General features: G+C 42.4%; 1 pseudogene across 1 annotated transcript in view; it reads left to right on the forward strand.

The window, feature by feature from the left end:
- The window catches only part of LOC309963794 (ras and EF-hand domain-containing protein-like), a 51,703-nt pseudogene extending 36,680 nt beyond the window's left edge, over window positions 1-15,023 (forward strand). Inside the window, exons 10-12 of the transcript XR_014327196.1 lie at window positions 3,065-3,182; window positions 5,946-6,022; window positions 13,270-15,023. The product of XR_014327196.1 is annotated as a ras and EF-hand domain-containing protein-like (transcript). The remainder of the gene's footprint in view (window positions 1-3,064; window positions 3,183-5,945; window positions 6,023-13,269) is intronic.
- Window positions 15,024-15,600: the final 577 nt, after the last annotated feature.

Here is a 15,600-nt window from a genome sequence, read left to right on the forward strand (position 1 = left end):
GAAATGTAATATTATTCTCACTTTTTATGAGAAACCTAAGGCATAGAAAGTGTATGACACTGGTTTTTGGTTATTTAGGGGTTAGGAGTAGAAGGGGAAATGGGACCTCCTGATTCAACATCGGTTGCTCCTTTGATTAAGCACCAGAGTGTGCAGCAAATTAAGAAAAAAAAATCTTTTGATGTCAAGAAAGGATCTCCAAGGTAGTTAGTGCGTAGAGGAGAGGCATCTACTCAAGGGAACAGCTGACCTCCCTGGGATAGACCAGTGAGTTCGGAGAATCCGGAGAGAATGGATAATCCCAGCTCACTCATACCTACAGATATTTAAGATCTGTAGCAAAACATTTTATTGTTGGAACTGTTGGATTTGGTCTTCATTTTAAGACTTTGGATTATATTCAAGAAAAGGAGACACAAAAGGCAGGGTCGGCCATAGGGTTGAAATAGCCCTTAGTGACCAGCTGTGGCCTGTGCCAGGGGCCCCGTGGCCAAAATTTGCTAAATAAGCACCTACATATGATAAGTGACCTTTTTAGCTATTCGTATTACCTTTCATATGGTCTAAAAAGGAAGAAAACTGTATTCAAGATGAATTCTTGAATTCGTTATGTAGAAAAAATTAGATGCCACTTGGCATTTGACTTTTCACTTATCACAGTGAACCTTTGCCATGGCTTACCTTTTCTAATTTGAGGAAATTGTATTGGGATGATTTATATGACCACTATAAATATGGGTAGAAACTAATGGTGAGATCGTTGGGATAAGCCAGAGGGTTGAGAAGCAGTACAATGTCAGTGGTGAATGGACCCTCTGAATTAATAATTAATACACTTCGATTGAAAATCACTGGGTTACAAAATCTTATAATAAAATGAAGACCATTTACTTACCTGTCATAAATCATTTATTGTTTGAATATTTACAGTATTCAAACAATATTGATCTCTTTTACACGTTCAAAAATATTTCTGAAATACCTGCTTTGTGTGTGTACTGGTCTCGTGCTTGCAATATATCCATTAATAAAACAGAGCCCTACCCTTATGGAGCTTCTGCTCCAGTGGGGGAGGCATAACACACAACAAACTTAAATAAAATAAGTAGAATGATAGAAAGTGATAAATGTTATGAAAACAAAAAGAGGGCTGGATAACGGGCCTTACGGTGAGGCAGGGGGCTGCAGGTAGTGTGGTCAGGGTAGCCACACCAGAAGGTGATATTTGAGTCAGGACTTGAAGGAGGTGCCAGTATGTTCCTGTATGACTTTGGGAAGGTCATTTAGACGCTCAGACCCTTGGCTTACTTAAGCGAATATATATATAAATAAATATATATATATATATATATATATTTTAAGTAGTCCTTTTTTTTTAATTTTTAAAATTTATTTATGGCTGCGTTGGGTCTTCGTTTCTGTGCGAGGGCTTTCTCTAGTTGCGATGAGCGGGGGCGGCTCCCCATCGCGGTGCGCGGGCCTCTCACTATCGCGGCCTCTCTTGTTGCGGATTACAGGCTTCAGATGCGCAGGCTCAGTAGTTATGGTTCACAGGCCCAGTTGCTCCGCGGCATGTGGGATCCTCCCAGACCAGGGCTCGAACCCGTGTCCCCTGCATTGGCAGGCAGATTCTCAACCACTGCGTCACCAGGGAAGCCCTTAAGCAAATATTTGATTCATGGCTTCCACGTGATGCCCCCTTGGATCCTGAGCAGTTCCCCACCGAACGCAATTACTTAACACCTTAATGGGTGGGGTGTCCAGTTTTAGGGAAAGCCTTTCATTTCCTTCTCTCCTTCGCTTTTACTTCACTCTGGTACGTTCAGTTGGAGGAAAATGGTCTGAAAAGAAAGGAAGTCGAATACAGTTTCCTTGTTCCTGAGGCTCATTTCTTGATGCTGTATCAGGAGTGACACTGAAGTGGATGAACACCTGGATGTCTTTAGGCACCGCAAAGGGTCATTCCCCACGTCTCAGTCAGGGCTGCTGTCTCTCTTGTTCAGGATCCAGAGCAAGGGTTGTCTGCTTGTCCTCCCTTCTCATCCTGCCTGCTGAAGGGGGATGTGCCCTTGCTGATCCCTTCATTTTACAGATAGGGAAGGTGAGGCAGAACCAGGAACAGACTTGCCTGACTTCACGCAGCCAGTGAGCAGCCACGTGGTGGGATTGGTGGGGTCTCAAGCTTAACCCTGCCTCTCAGCGCTTCCGCTGCGCTCGCCAGCTCCCCTGTGAGTGTCGGGGCTGTGTGACAGCGTGCTGTGCTGATTTGGGGGCATTAATCTTAAGAGTCTGTTACGTTGAGTGATCGCTCAGTGACTCCTCGCAAGAAAAATGTTGACCTTTAGGGCCCTTGTATTTTGCTTTTGCTATAAACCAGAGAGCAGTGAGTGTGGAATTTTCAGACTCCATTTTTTTTTTTTTTTTTTTTTTTTGCGGTACGCGGGCCTCTCACTGTTGTGGCCTCTCCCCGTTGCAGAGCACAGGCTCCGGACGCGCAGGCTCAGCGGCCATGGCTCACGGGCCCAGCCGCTCCGCGGCACGTGGGATCTTCCCGGACCGGGGCACGACCCCGTGTCCCCCGCATCGGCAGGCGGACTCTCAACCACTGCGCCACCAGGCAAGCCCCAGACTCCATTTTTGTCCCATTGTGGCTGAGGGAATTCTTGTGTGTTTTATACCCGAGGTAATGAAGTTGATTTGTAATCACCACTGTTTGGAGTGAAAGTTGTGGAAAATTATGTGGGCACCACAGCCGAGTAGAGTTTTGTGGTCACGCCTCTTGAGTTTTTTTGGTTTGTATAGTGGCAAGGGTGATGGAATCAGTTTGGACCACCCTGGCCTTGGTCCTTCCAAGGTCTTATTTAACCTCTCTGAATTTCAGTTTTCTCACCTGGCAACGGGAGAAAGTTTGGCTCCTTTTAGAGATAGTTTGAGGTTTGAAGATATTGTGTATACATCACGCGGCACATAAGGGGCATTTGGAAATGGTAGCTCTTGTTGTCATCATCCTCATAACTTGTCCAGTGTGTGACGTGTGCACAGTTTTTCCTTTTCTTCGTGGTAGGCTGCAGCCCATGAGAGCACTCCTATCGTGTTGGTAGGAAACAAGGGTGATCTTCATGACGCTGCTAAAGCAGAGGGACAAAAACACGTCCCAAGGTACCTTGGAGAAAATGGTAAGAGTGAGAGTGGGTCCACGCTGGAAGGGGTCTTCCACTTTTGTCAACCTTAGCTGAAGAGGTTGTTTGACGGACCTCCACTCAGTTTGATGGGTCTTCTGTCCTTATACAGGCAGAACTCCCAGTGCCCCCGCCCCCATGCCTGTCTGCCCCATAACCGTTAGTAACTGCACCAAGAATTAAATCCCTTAGAGAAGTAAGAGCATCACGTGATCGTTTTCCCCCACCGAGTGTCAGTGACAAAGAGGAGGCAAAATTATCCCGTCTTCCTCCTCACTCTTCCCCAGCTCCTGGAACCCTTCTCTAGTCCTGGAACTTGGGTAAAAGGAAAAGCATGGGTGTCCTATTTTGAAAACATGGGTTTGGTTCCAGAGGGTCCCTGTGCCAACGGGCAGCAGGTGGTGCTGTGTGTCATCTGGGTGAAGGGGTGAAGGGAATTGGAAGACTTGTTCTTTTCTGTAAGGTTTGTATTCAGTTGGAATAGTGTAAAATTATTTTTGGTTATGCATTTGTATAGTGGTTGGACCCTGTTTCTGTCCAGATTGTTATTGTGGGTAATGTTTATTCTCTCGTTATTATCATTGTATCAGAAGGGTGCATGGCCCTCTTGTGCCTTGTCTTACCCAAACAAGGAACCAGATGCTCCTTGGGTTAAATAAGAGGTTCTTACCATAACAGTCTGACCTGATGTTGCTATCGTTGCTGTCTGTCCTCAGTACCATGAAAGGACTGCTCTGTAGCGTATACATGTTAACTTTAAAAAGAAGTTTCAAGCTCACTATCTTAAAAAAATATTATTTATTTATTTATTTGGCTGCATCGTGTGTTCGTCGTGGCACACGGGATCTTTAGTTGCGGCATGCAGGATCTTTTAGTTGTGGCATGCGGGGTCTTTAGTTGCGACTTGCAAACTCTTAGTTGTGGCATGTGGGATCTAGTTCCCTGACCAGGGATTGAACCTGGACCCCCTGCATTGGGAGCTTGGAGTCTTAGCCACTGGACCATCAGGGAAGTCCCAACCTCACTATTTTAAGTTGGAATTATTACTTGTTTTAAATTTTAGAACTTTGAACCAAATATGATAAACATCAAAACTAGGCAATGAAATACAGAAGAGATTGATTCAACACATATTTAACTGTATCCACCATGTGAAAAGCACTCCATTGTGAGCTGAGCAAAGGGTAGAGAACAAAGCAGACTGTCCTTGCCCTCACGTAGTTTACTGTCTGGGGCAGATAGATATTAAACTCATGTAATCCACGTGTCCCTCTAGAGATTTCAGAATTCCTGGCTGCAGGCCAGTTTTATTCCTTCTTCACGATTTCTCAGATTTCCCGAGGTTTGCTTCCTTATTATGCGTCTCTTGACCTCCACCCTCCTGCATCCTCAAAGGCAGTCTCTATTTCACCCTATAACATCCTGGCTGTGCCAGGTAGCAGCACTACCCATTTCTACTAGAAATACATTCATTTTTTTTTTAAGCTTTTCTGTGGATTTGGGGGCTCACGGGTAAAGGTTTCACAGTAGTCTTTGCCTGTTGTTCGGTTCTTCCCTTTCTCTCCGCTCCGGAGCACCCATCACATCCTGCCCGTATCCCACACAGATCTGTGTCGCCCACACCCAGCCCCACAGCACACACAGTTCTCCTTTCCCAAGGGAAATTGTCTCCAGCTTGTTAGACAAAGACACACAAAAATAACTTGGTCAATTACAGCTGTGGCAAGTGCTATACTGGGAAAATACATATGTCAAGAGGTTTTATAATAGGAAAACCTAATATCGACTTTTCAGAGTTAGAAAACACAACTTCAAGGGAGGATTACCTAAAAATCTAGAAGGTAAGTAAAAGTCAGCCTGGTGTAGGGGGTTAGTGGGGTAGGGGATGACTTAGTAGTGGGAACAGTAGATGCATATGTCCTGAGGTGGGAGGGAATTTGGAGCATTGGGGAAATAGAGGGACGGCCAGGGTAACTTGAGCATTGTGAGTGAGGGAGAGTGGTGACAGGTAAAACTGGGGAGTTGGCTGGGGCCACATACAAGCTAAGCCTTGTTGGCCAGGTAAGCATTTCAGTATTACTTGAGAGGGATGGGGGAAAGCATTAAAGGGTTTGAAGAAGGAGAGTGGTATGATCGATGATTATATGCATAACCACTGGGGGGTTGAAAAATAGAGGACTAAAAATGTCCATAGGTTTTAGTGACAGAGAGGCTGTTGAATCTTGATAGGAAGAGATGATAGGGTGAAGGGGAATGTGTGTTAGCTTCTGGCCAAAAGGAGACATACTTTATTTATTTATTTATTTTTTATACAGCAGGTTCTTATTTATCCATTTTATACATATTAATGTATATATGTCAATCCCAACCTCCCAATTCATGACATACTTTAGATGGACATTTAATTCCTGAGTGGTTACCTTAAGCTATCATTTTTCTCTCTCTCAAATTATTTGATAGAGAACACTTGGTAGCACGTGTGACTCTTGGAAATAAGAACCTTAAAACATGAAATTTTGTATTACGGGTTTTTTTTTGGGGGGGATGCAAAATAAAAATCCTCTGACTAGGAGTTGTTCCTGGAATAACTAGGCTCAAACCTGTTTTTTTTTAAAGTACTGAAACTTTGAATTCAATTTCTTAGCTATTAGTTTTAGCATACTCAAAAGGGGAGTATTTTTATTTTATTTTATTGGTTTTAAAAGCTAACATTCCAGGAAACCTAATTAAAGCCTTCATTTAATGGTGTATTTATATTTTTTACAGACCTATGGGGCGTTATTTTGTAAAACAAACGCCAAAGATGGTTCGAATATAGTGGAAGCTGTTCTCCATCTCTCCTGGTAAAGTTTTGCCTTACATTTCGAAAACTGGATGCAGGATTGAATTTTCACTTAGCTGTTGTGTGTGCCAGATTTCTTGACCATAACATGAATCTACATTGGAAAACACTGTCTTGTCTTTCAGTAGTGGTTGGAGAAACAAACATGGTTTTTATAAAAACTGGTAATGATGCTTGTTCACTGTGAACTTTGGCAAAATACCTTTACTGACAAACAAAGGAGATGTATCCGAGGTGTTGTTGATGTTTCTGCAAAATGTCACCACAAAGCTAATAGTTGACGGGTATGAATCACTTCCAGGAACCAGGTTTTAAACACAGGAGACTATTATGAATATAGCTGTCTATTATGACATTTTCCAAGGTAAAGGGGAAAGAAAACTCAACAAAGCAAATTGTATATCATGCCAGTTGGAAGCACTTTGTTTAAATTATTACCCAGGTAATTATTAAGCTAAGTCAATGGTGTTAACAATAAATAATACTGTGGGATGTGGATTAGAATGAAAATTGCATCACTGAAGACCTTGGATTTAACTGTACTTTAATCGTTGCAGCATTCTTAGGAAATAAGAATGTTTTCTGTTAGATTTATTTCTTCTGCCTAGTTTTCTGCCACAAATGAAAAGATGATTCTTTGCTGGTCTAAAGGGATTAAATATCCAAAAAAAAAAAAAAAAAATAGAGTAAAAAAACGTGTATCAACAAAATCCAGGCCAATGATACTTTAATTGCTGACAAAGCAAAAACTTAACTTTAGGCGTGTAGTTCTTTTCCTGATCATTTGTGAGATTCTGGTTTTATAAGAATCTTAACTTTAGTGCAATAAGGGGCTCGGTGCTACCTTAGCTTCAGGCAGGGGGTGCCGCATTGCTGTCCTGGATGAGCAGGAAAGGATGCTGCAGGTCAGTCCCTCCGCATGGCTGCTGGCTTCTGCCCAGCACGTTGGAGGAGTGTAGTGTCAGGAGGCTCAAAGTCTGATCTTAAATCTACCCCGAACAGCTGAAGAGCCTTGACTAAGTCCCTGTCTTCCTTTAGGCATTTCTAATCTGTACCACGAGGGTGCTGAAGAAAATGATCCCTAAGGCCCTTCCAGTCCTGACAGTCTATGATTCTATATGTAACAGCCCGGACTCCACTGAGTAACATAATCACTGTTTAACAGTGAATTGTCTTGTGGGGTCATATTACAGTTAAATGACTCCAAAGTGCCACCGTCACACCCAGATTGCAGAATTGATTCTCTTTTTATAATTGATTCTCTATGTTACAAGGATAGGAGAGCTGGAGGCCGCTTGTGCTCTTCCCGTGTGCTCCTGCCAGAGAGTTGGCTCAGCCCGGCACCACCCTGTTTACAGTGTAGCTTCCACTCAGGTTTGTGTTTCTTTGGGAACACAAAACACCTGGGTGCAGAAGCGTTTGATAACAAGGTCACTTCTTGTGAACCACTTATCAAGGAGTTTTTTAAATGGTTGTTATTGTATTGTGGCCTGGCTTGAGTCCTCTGAGTTCTGTTAACAATGTGTTAAATATGAAAATTAGAAATAAACAAACATGTAAAGACTTTAATTTGCTTTATACTGTGCCATCAGATTTGCTTGTCAAAGTACCCAAGTCTTAAGTGAAAATGGCATAGTTTCCACAGGTAAAACTACCATTTAAAAAAGTGTTACACACCATACACAAAAATAAACTCCAAATGGATTAAAGACCTAAATGTAAGGCCAGACACTATCAAACTCTTAGAGGAAAACATAGGCAGAACACTCTATGACATAAATCACAGCAAAGTCCTTTTTGACCCACCTCCTAGAGAAATGGAAATAAAAACAAAAATAAACAAATGGGACCTAATGAAACTTCAAAACTTTTGCACAGCAAAGGAAACCATAAACAAGACGAAAAGACAACCCTCAGAATGGGAGAAAATATTTGCAAATGAAGCAACTGACAAAGGATTAATCTCAAAAATATACAAGCAACTCATGCAGCTCAATATCAAAAAAACAAACAACCCAATCCAAAAATGGGCAGAAGACCTAAATAGACATTTCTCCAAAGAAGATATACAGATTGCCAACAAACACATGAAAGAATGCTCAACATCATTAATCATTAGAGAAATGCAAATCAAAACTACAATGACATATCATCTCACACCAGTCAGAATGGCCATCATCAAAAAATCTACAAACAATAAATGCTGGAGAGGGTGTGGAGAAAAGGGAACCCTCTCGTGCTGTTGGTGGGAATGTAAATTGATACAGCCACTGTGGAGAACTGTATGGAGGTTCCTTAAAAGACTAAAAGTAGAACTACCATATGACCCAGCCATCCCACTACTGGGCATATACCCTGAGAAAACCATAATTGAAAAAGAGACATGTACCACAGTGTTCACTGCAGCAGTATTTAGAATAGCCAGGACATGGAAGCAACCTAAATGTCCATCGACAGATGAATGGATGAAGAAGATGTGGCACATATATACAATGGAATATTACTCAGCCATTAAAAAAGAAAGAAATTGAGTTATTTGTAGTGAGGTGGATGGACCTAGAGTCTGTCATACAGAGTGAAGCAAGAAAGAGAAAAACAAATACCGTATGCTAACACGAATATATGGAATCTAAAAAAATGGTACTGCTGAACCTAGTGGCAGGGCAGGAATAAAGTTGCAGACGTAGAGAATGGACTTGAGGACACAGGGAGAGGGAAGGGTAAGCTGGGACAAAGTGAGAGAGTGGCATGGACATATATACACTACCAAATGTAAAATGGATGGCTAGTGGGAAGCTGCTGCATAGCACAGGGAGATCAGCTCAGTGCTTTGTGATGACCTAGAGGGGTGGGATAAGGAGGGTGGGAGGGAGGCTCAAGAGGGAGGGGATATGGGAATATATGTGTACGTCCAGCTGATTCACTTTGTCGTACAGCAGAAACTAACACAACGTTGTAAAGCAATTATACTCCAATAAAGATGTGAAAAAAAATAAAGTGTTACAGCCTTTAGAATGTTATATATAATGCAAAACATGTAAGTTCTTGATTTAGATTTCATAAGATATTTCCCGGCATGGTCCCTTTCATTCCATGTCATGTCATAAAACTTGAACTAGAAGAGTTTATGGATTTGCACTGTCTGAAACAAAATTTGTTTTCGAAGGGAGGCCATAAATGTTTGGTTAACAACCTGAACTCCTCTGCTTTTTCTTGGAAAACCTCTCAATCCCAGGAAAAGTTTCTCCTAGAAATGCACTTTCCCTGTAGGGCTGATAGGAAATTCATCCCAACCATTGTCTATTGGTAAATACATTTGCCGTCACTAGAGCCACAGGCTTTAAACATTCAAGTTCAACAGGCATTAAATCAATCAATGGCCTGAAATTTGAGAAAAACACAAAAAGTTCAGGCTGATGTATCAGCGCCATTGCTGAGCCCACTGGGTGTAAACTTGTCCATAAGATTGAGTCATTCAAAATGCAGTTGTGAAGCACATGGTAGTTTTTGGTGAGGTAATTTAATTTTCCCAGCCTTAAACCTGTTTGAGTTGTATGAAATCGTATCTTCCTGATTTCCTTAAAGTGGGATGTGCCTGCACTTTTGGTAGATTAAAGAAGCTGAAGTCCAGGTGAACAATATGGGTACCTGTTTTTTTTCCCTTAATATTTGCTTTCAGGTTCAATAATACCTGCATAATTATGAGTGCTCAGCATCAAAGCCGTGTAGGGATATCAGGGTATGTAAGATAGGCCATACAATTTAATATTAGAGGAAAAAAAGAAAACAAAATATATGACGAGGCAGCCATATGATATGTAGCTAATAGAGGCTGTTGGACCTCCCAGAAGGGAGCGATGTGAGTTGTCTTGTGAGGATGCTGTGAGTACTATACCCATTGTACAGATAAGAAAATTGGGAATTAGAATGCTTAATCAGCTTGCTCAAAGTGACACAGCTACTAAGAGTAAAATTGGGACTTTTCACTACTCTGAATCTCTGGCTTGCCTTTTGAATGCTGGTAATCTCAGGATTCTGTTCTGCACTCTCTTCCTCTTTCCTTTCTCTCTCTGCCTAATGTCTTCCACCCCCATGGTTTCTAGAACTATGTCTAGCTGATGACTTCCAATTTCTGTATTTTTAATCCTCATCTTTTAAAAAAATTCCATGACCATATTCCCATCCACTAACAAATGGGAATTCCATAGGCATGACTGCCCCAACATGTCCAAATTCTAATGTGTTACTTTTTCTTTAAAATTGTTCCTCATTCTACATTTCCTGTCTCAGGAAACTACCAACCAGAATCAGTCTTGACTCCTTCCTCTCTTTCTCCATCACCTACCTCTAGTGGGTTCTGGGGCCCTGTTGATTAGGTGGCCTCTCTGTAATCTTTCTTGAATCTGTCCGTATTCTCTCTCTCTCTCTCTCTCTCTCTCTCTCTCTCTCTCTCTGTTTTGCTTCAGGCCTCAGAATTTCCTATTCCAGGTAGTGCAGGAGGCACCTCAGTTTCTGCCTCAGAGTTTCTCCAGCATCAGTTCATCCCCCACCCTGTAAACAGGGTAATCTTTATAAATAAAAATCCAATTAAGACTTTCTTTCTTGCTGTAGGTAGGTGTCCCTCAGAGCCCAACCTCACCTACCTTTGTTTGCATCTCTTATCTTGCTTCCCAAATGAAAGATAATCTATCCACACAGCAAACTTTGCTTCCAGTTGTGGCCAAGTTCTTTCATGCCTGTTCGCCTCATGCATGCTGTTTCCTGCACCTGGGATCTCCCTTCCTCATTACATGAAGGTGAATTCCTATCCCATCAAGAGGTCGCTCCACTGTCAAAGTCTCCCTGAAGCTCAGTCTCCACAAAGCTGCCTTCCCCTCGCCCCAGCACAACTGTGGTGCACCTTTTGTGTTCCTGCAAACGCTGTGCTTGTGTGTTAGCAGCTCTCTTGGGACCTGGTAACAATTTATTTAGAAGACATCTGTCTCTCTCTCAAAACTCACTAGTTGAGGATCCCAGAGCTTGGCATAAATCATACATTTACTGAATGACCAAATGGTCGAGATTTGGCATTTGGAAGTTGTACTAGTTTTCTATCGTCACCGTAACAAATTCCCACTAGCCTTGTGGTTTAAGCAATAAAAATGTATTATCTTACAGTTCTGGAGGTTAGAAGTCTGAACTGAGTCTTATAGGGTTTATGGATTGAACTGTGTATCTTCCTTCTTTTCCTGAGTCTCTGATTCCTTAGCTGTGAAGTGAGGACAGTGATGCTCACCTGTCCCCTGTCAGGATTTTGTGCGAGCAGGTGTGAGTGTTATTTGTATTAAATAAGGAATATGTGAAGACACGTAACATAGCATTTATTAACTGGCCTTCAGCAAGAACTAGTTCCCCTTTTGTTTCCTACTCACAGTGTAGTGGTTTTCAAAGGTTAGCAGGTATCAGCTCCTTCTGGGGCTGTGCTGACCGGTTTGGTGGCCACTAGCTGCCTGAAGCATGGCTGATCCAAGCTGAGATGTGCTGGATATATTAAATAAATACTGGGTTTTGAAGACAGTATAAACATTGTAAAATACCTCATTAATATTTTTATTGGTTATATGCTGAAATGATAGTATTTTTGCAATACTGAGTTAAATAAAATATATTAATAAAATTTCACTTGTCTCTTTACATTTTTTAATGTGGCTGCTAAAAATTTTAAATTACATATATGGATTACATTACATTCTATTCCTATTGAACAGCGTCGCCGTGCCGGGAATATGCCAGTTCCCAGGATCTACTGCTCTGTAAGAAACCACCCAAAATGTAATTGCTTAGAAGAGCACCACTTTTTATTTTCTGAAATTACCAGAATTGACTGGATCTCACTTGGAGAGTCCTCAGCTTCTCTCCCTTGGGTGTCTCATGTGTTTGCAGTCAGATGGACACAGACTGTGGCGCGTCTGCACGTCTGTGGCCAGGATGCTCCTCCCTGTGGATCTCAGCCCCCGGGACCTCTCTTACCTCTCTCCCGCGAAGAACCCTGGGCTGCTTAAATTGCAGCTCAGAGCGGCCAGGCCTGATTAATGCCTGGCTGAGAAATCTCAACACACCATTTCCTCGCCATTCTACTGGTCTGAGCAGTCACAGAGGCGGTGCTGACCAGGGGGCAGCCGCACAAGCTTCGCCACCACAGGGAGGCAGACTTCTTTGGGACCATCTTGGGGACGAGCTGTCACACTCTCCTCACCCACAGAGACTGCCATTCAGCTTGTCTAAGGGTGTATTTCCCAAGCATCCCCAGGGATAGACTTCCTAGGGGGCTTTCATAAGATCATGGAGGTCTTAGGTCCGGTGCTGCCTCTAGAAGTTAATTCTAAAAGAAATTTAGGAAGAGGCAAAAGGAAGACTTCTTTTTTCCTGGATTTTAACCATCTGTTGTTATCTCCATGATCGTGTATAACTACCGAATGGTTATAAAGTCATCATTGCTTTTGTGCATTAGCTGGGGGCGGGAGCCAGGTTCCAGAATCCTAAGGCGTGAGCTGTGCGTGTGGCAGACTATAAGCCATGTGAAACCACAGGAGAGAGCAAGAGTAGTCTGTGTGTGCGTGTGTGTGCCCACATGTGTATGCACCTGGGCATGTGTGTCTGTGCACACGTGTGTATGCACCTGGGTATGTGTGTGTGTTCATGCATGAGTGTGTGACCTGGTGCTTAGAATGCAGGTGCTGGAGCCCAACTGCTGTGCCACTTCTCCAGCTGTGTGACCGAAGGGAAATTTCTTAACTTCTTTTTTTGTCTTCGTTTCCTCACATATAAAATGGGGCACAGGGCTTCCCTGGGGGCGCAGTGGTTAAGAATCCGCCTGCCAATGCAGGGGACATGTGTTCGAGCCCTGGTCCGGGAAGATCCCACATGCCGCGGAGCAACTAAGCCTGTGCTCCGCAGCAAGAGAAGCCACGGCAATGAGAAGCCTGCGCACCGCAAACGAAGAGTGCCCCCGCTCGCCACAACGAAGACCCAACACAGCCAAAAATCATTAAAAAAAAATTAAAAAAAATAAAATGGGGAACAATAAAATCACATAGTTGTGAGAATTAAATAAGTCAACAGCTGCAAGGCATTTAGAACACTGGCTGGCTGGTGCATAGCAAGTGCTCAGTAGAGCCGTTTTATTTCTATGAGCTGTTTACGGTTCCGTTTTATACCTCAGTAATCTCCTTTCTCTCTCTGTCTATATGTCTCTCTTTCTCTCTCCAGGGAAGTGAAGAAAAGAACTGGTGAGGATGACAGCAAATCCATTTCCAGTCTGAGTGGGACCAGTTCCAAAAAGTCAGCCCAGATGAATTGTTGCAATGGTTAAATCCCAAACATTCTTGGCCCATGAGGCCTTCATTTCCAGAGTACTGAATGTATGTGACTTGTTTGCTTCTTACATAGCATAGTGGTGCATCCTACGGACACTGTCGTGTGGAGAATTACAGTGTGTGGAATCTGAGAGATGCTCTGGGGTCCCTCCAGAACCTCAGCTCTTGTTTGCTATGTTTCAGTGAATGATTTGGGCCCCCTGGTTAAATGTACCTGTCTTGTCCTCACAAAGTCTTACCAGATAACATATAGGTTTTTAAAGTGGTAAAAAATCACATGCTCAGATCAAAGCTATAGAAGAAATTCACCGACATAATTAGATTCATATGGTGGCTGATTTTGTAGATAACCTATAACATTTACTTCCAATATTCAATACTAGAAAACTAGGAAAAGGGGGTTACCATCCTAGCTGTGCTGTAAACTAGCCTTGTAGTCTTGGACGTGTCACCAGCCCACATTAGATCCGTTTCCTTGTCTGTAAACAAGCAGCTTTGCCTTTCAGGCCTTGGCCCTCTCAGCTCTGTAGGTCTTTAAGCAGTGGGAAGGAGAGCGAGATGGCCCACAGTTAATAAGGACTCGGGTCATTCATGCTTTTTAAATATTTGAGTATTGATTCTTCTCACTTCATATACAAGAACAGAATTTAATTGAGGAAAAAAATGGTAATGTTTTAAGCTCCAGTGGAGACAGGAATATCTATTTTTTTATGTATAAAAAAAGAAAACATTTTTGCAACAGAAATAGTTTGTATATAGAAGAGAGTATTTTATAATCTCAGAATACTTATAAAGCCCATGGTTTGAATTAAGTGTTAAAAGTTCTAATGAAGGGCTTCCCTGGTGGCATAGTGGTTAAGAATCTGCCTGCCAATGCAGGGGACACGGGTTCAAGCCCTGGTCCGGGAAGATCCCACATGCCGAGGAGCAGCTAAGCCAGTGTGCCGCAACTACTGAGCCTTTGCTCTAGAGCCCGCGAGCCACAACTACTGAAGCCCATGCTCCTAGAGCCCATGCTCCGCAACAAGGGAAGCCACCGCAATGAGAAGCCCGCACACCACAACGAAGAGTAGCCCCCGCTCGCCGCAACTAGAGAAAGCCCGCATGCAGCAACGAAGACCCAACACAGCCAAAAATAAATGAATAAATAAATTAAAAAAATTCTAATGAAAACTTACAAAGCCACTTGCTACTGAAAATACAAAGTACAGGAAAGTTGTCATGTTTCACTTAAAAAAAAAAAAAAACAACAGCAAGTGACTGCCAGGGGCTGGTGAAGGGAGGAACAGGGAGTGAGTTCTAATGGGTGTGTGGTTTCTTTGGGGGATGATGAGAATGTTGTGGAATTGTGATAATGTTGCACAACTTTGTGAATATACTAAAACCCACTAAATTGTGTATTTTAAATGGTGACATTTTTGGTATGTGAATTATATCTCATTAAAAAAGCACACTAGTACTTAGAACGATTTACCATTTTGCCAAGTGAAAATACCCATGCTCGAACCTCCCTGTGATTTAAAAGCATAATCTCCAGTATAACTCAAATCTCCTAACTCCCTGGTTGCCAGCATTCAGTTTCTTAAATAATGAACGGGGAAAGAAACGTTACGTGTAGTTTTGGAAAATCATCTCTTTTGAAGCGGATTGTGGTTAGGAGAGAGGTAAGTCAGAGTCCTTTGTCTGAGGAGACTAGTGAGTTACTCTCACCCGCAGCCTGGTGGGTCTTGCCCTCCTAGAAGCTGTGCTGCCACCCAGATTCCCCAGTGAAATGTCTCCAACAGCTAAATGAGTCAACACCTGACCCCAGGGTGGGTCAGTGAGGCCTGGTGTTTTAGGTTTGGCTTTTGAGTTTCAGTGGCCTTCGCCACAACCAGAGACTTGAACTTACCTTGTGATAGGGCTAGGCCCCAAGTAGCTTGCTGAAAAAACTGAAATAATAGCTCTTATTTATTGTACTACATCATCTAAAAACATCCCTTTTTGTTGAATTAAAATAATTCCATGTAGCAGTTTTTCTCCTGTTTATGATGTTTATGATCAGACCTTAAATTCCCCAAGCTTTATTGTTATTATTTTTAATGCATATTGACCAGATATGTAACACACATAGATTATAAATAGCCACAGTGTTGTTTAGCTTTTCAAGGTGTGCCTTCTCTCTACCTACTAGATCTATTTTTTTTTTTTTTTTTAACTGGAAAGTTGGTTGTGTCTTCAGCAA

The sequence above is a fragment of the Leucopleurus acutus genome (genome assembly GCF_964270905.1).
Source record: "Leucopleurus acutus genome assembly, chromosome: 7".
Taxonomy (NCBI): Eukaryota; Metazoa; Chordata; class Mammalia; order Artiodactyla; family Delphinidae; genus Leucopleurus; species Leucopleurus acutus.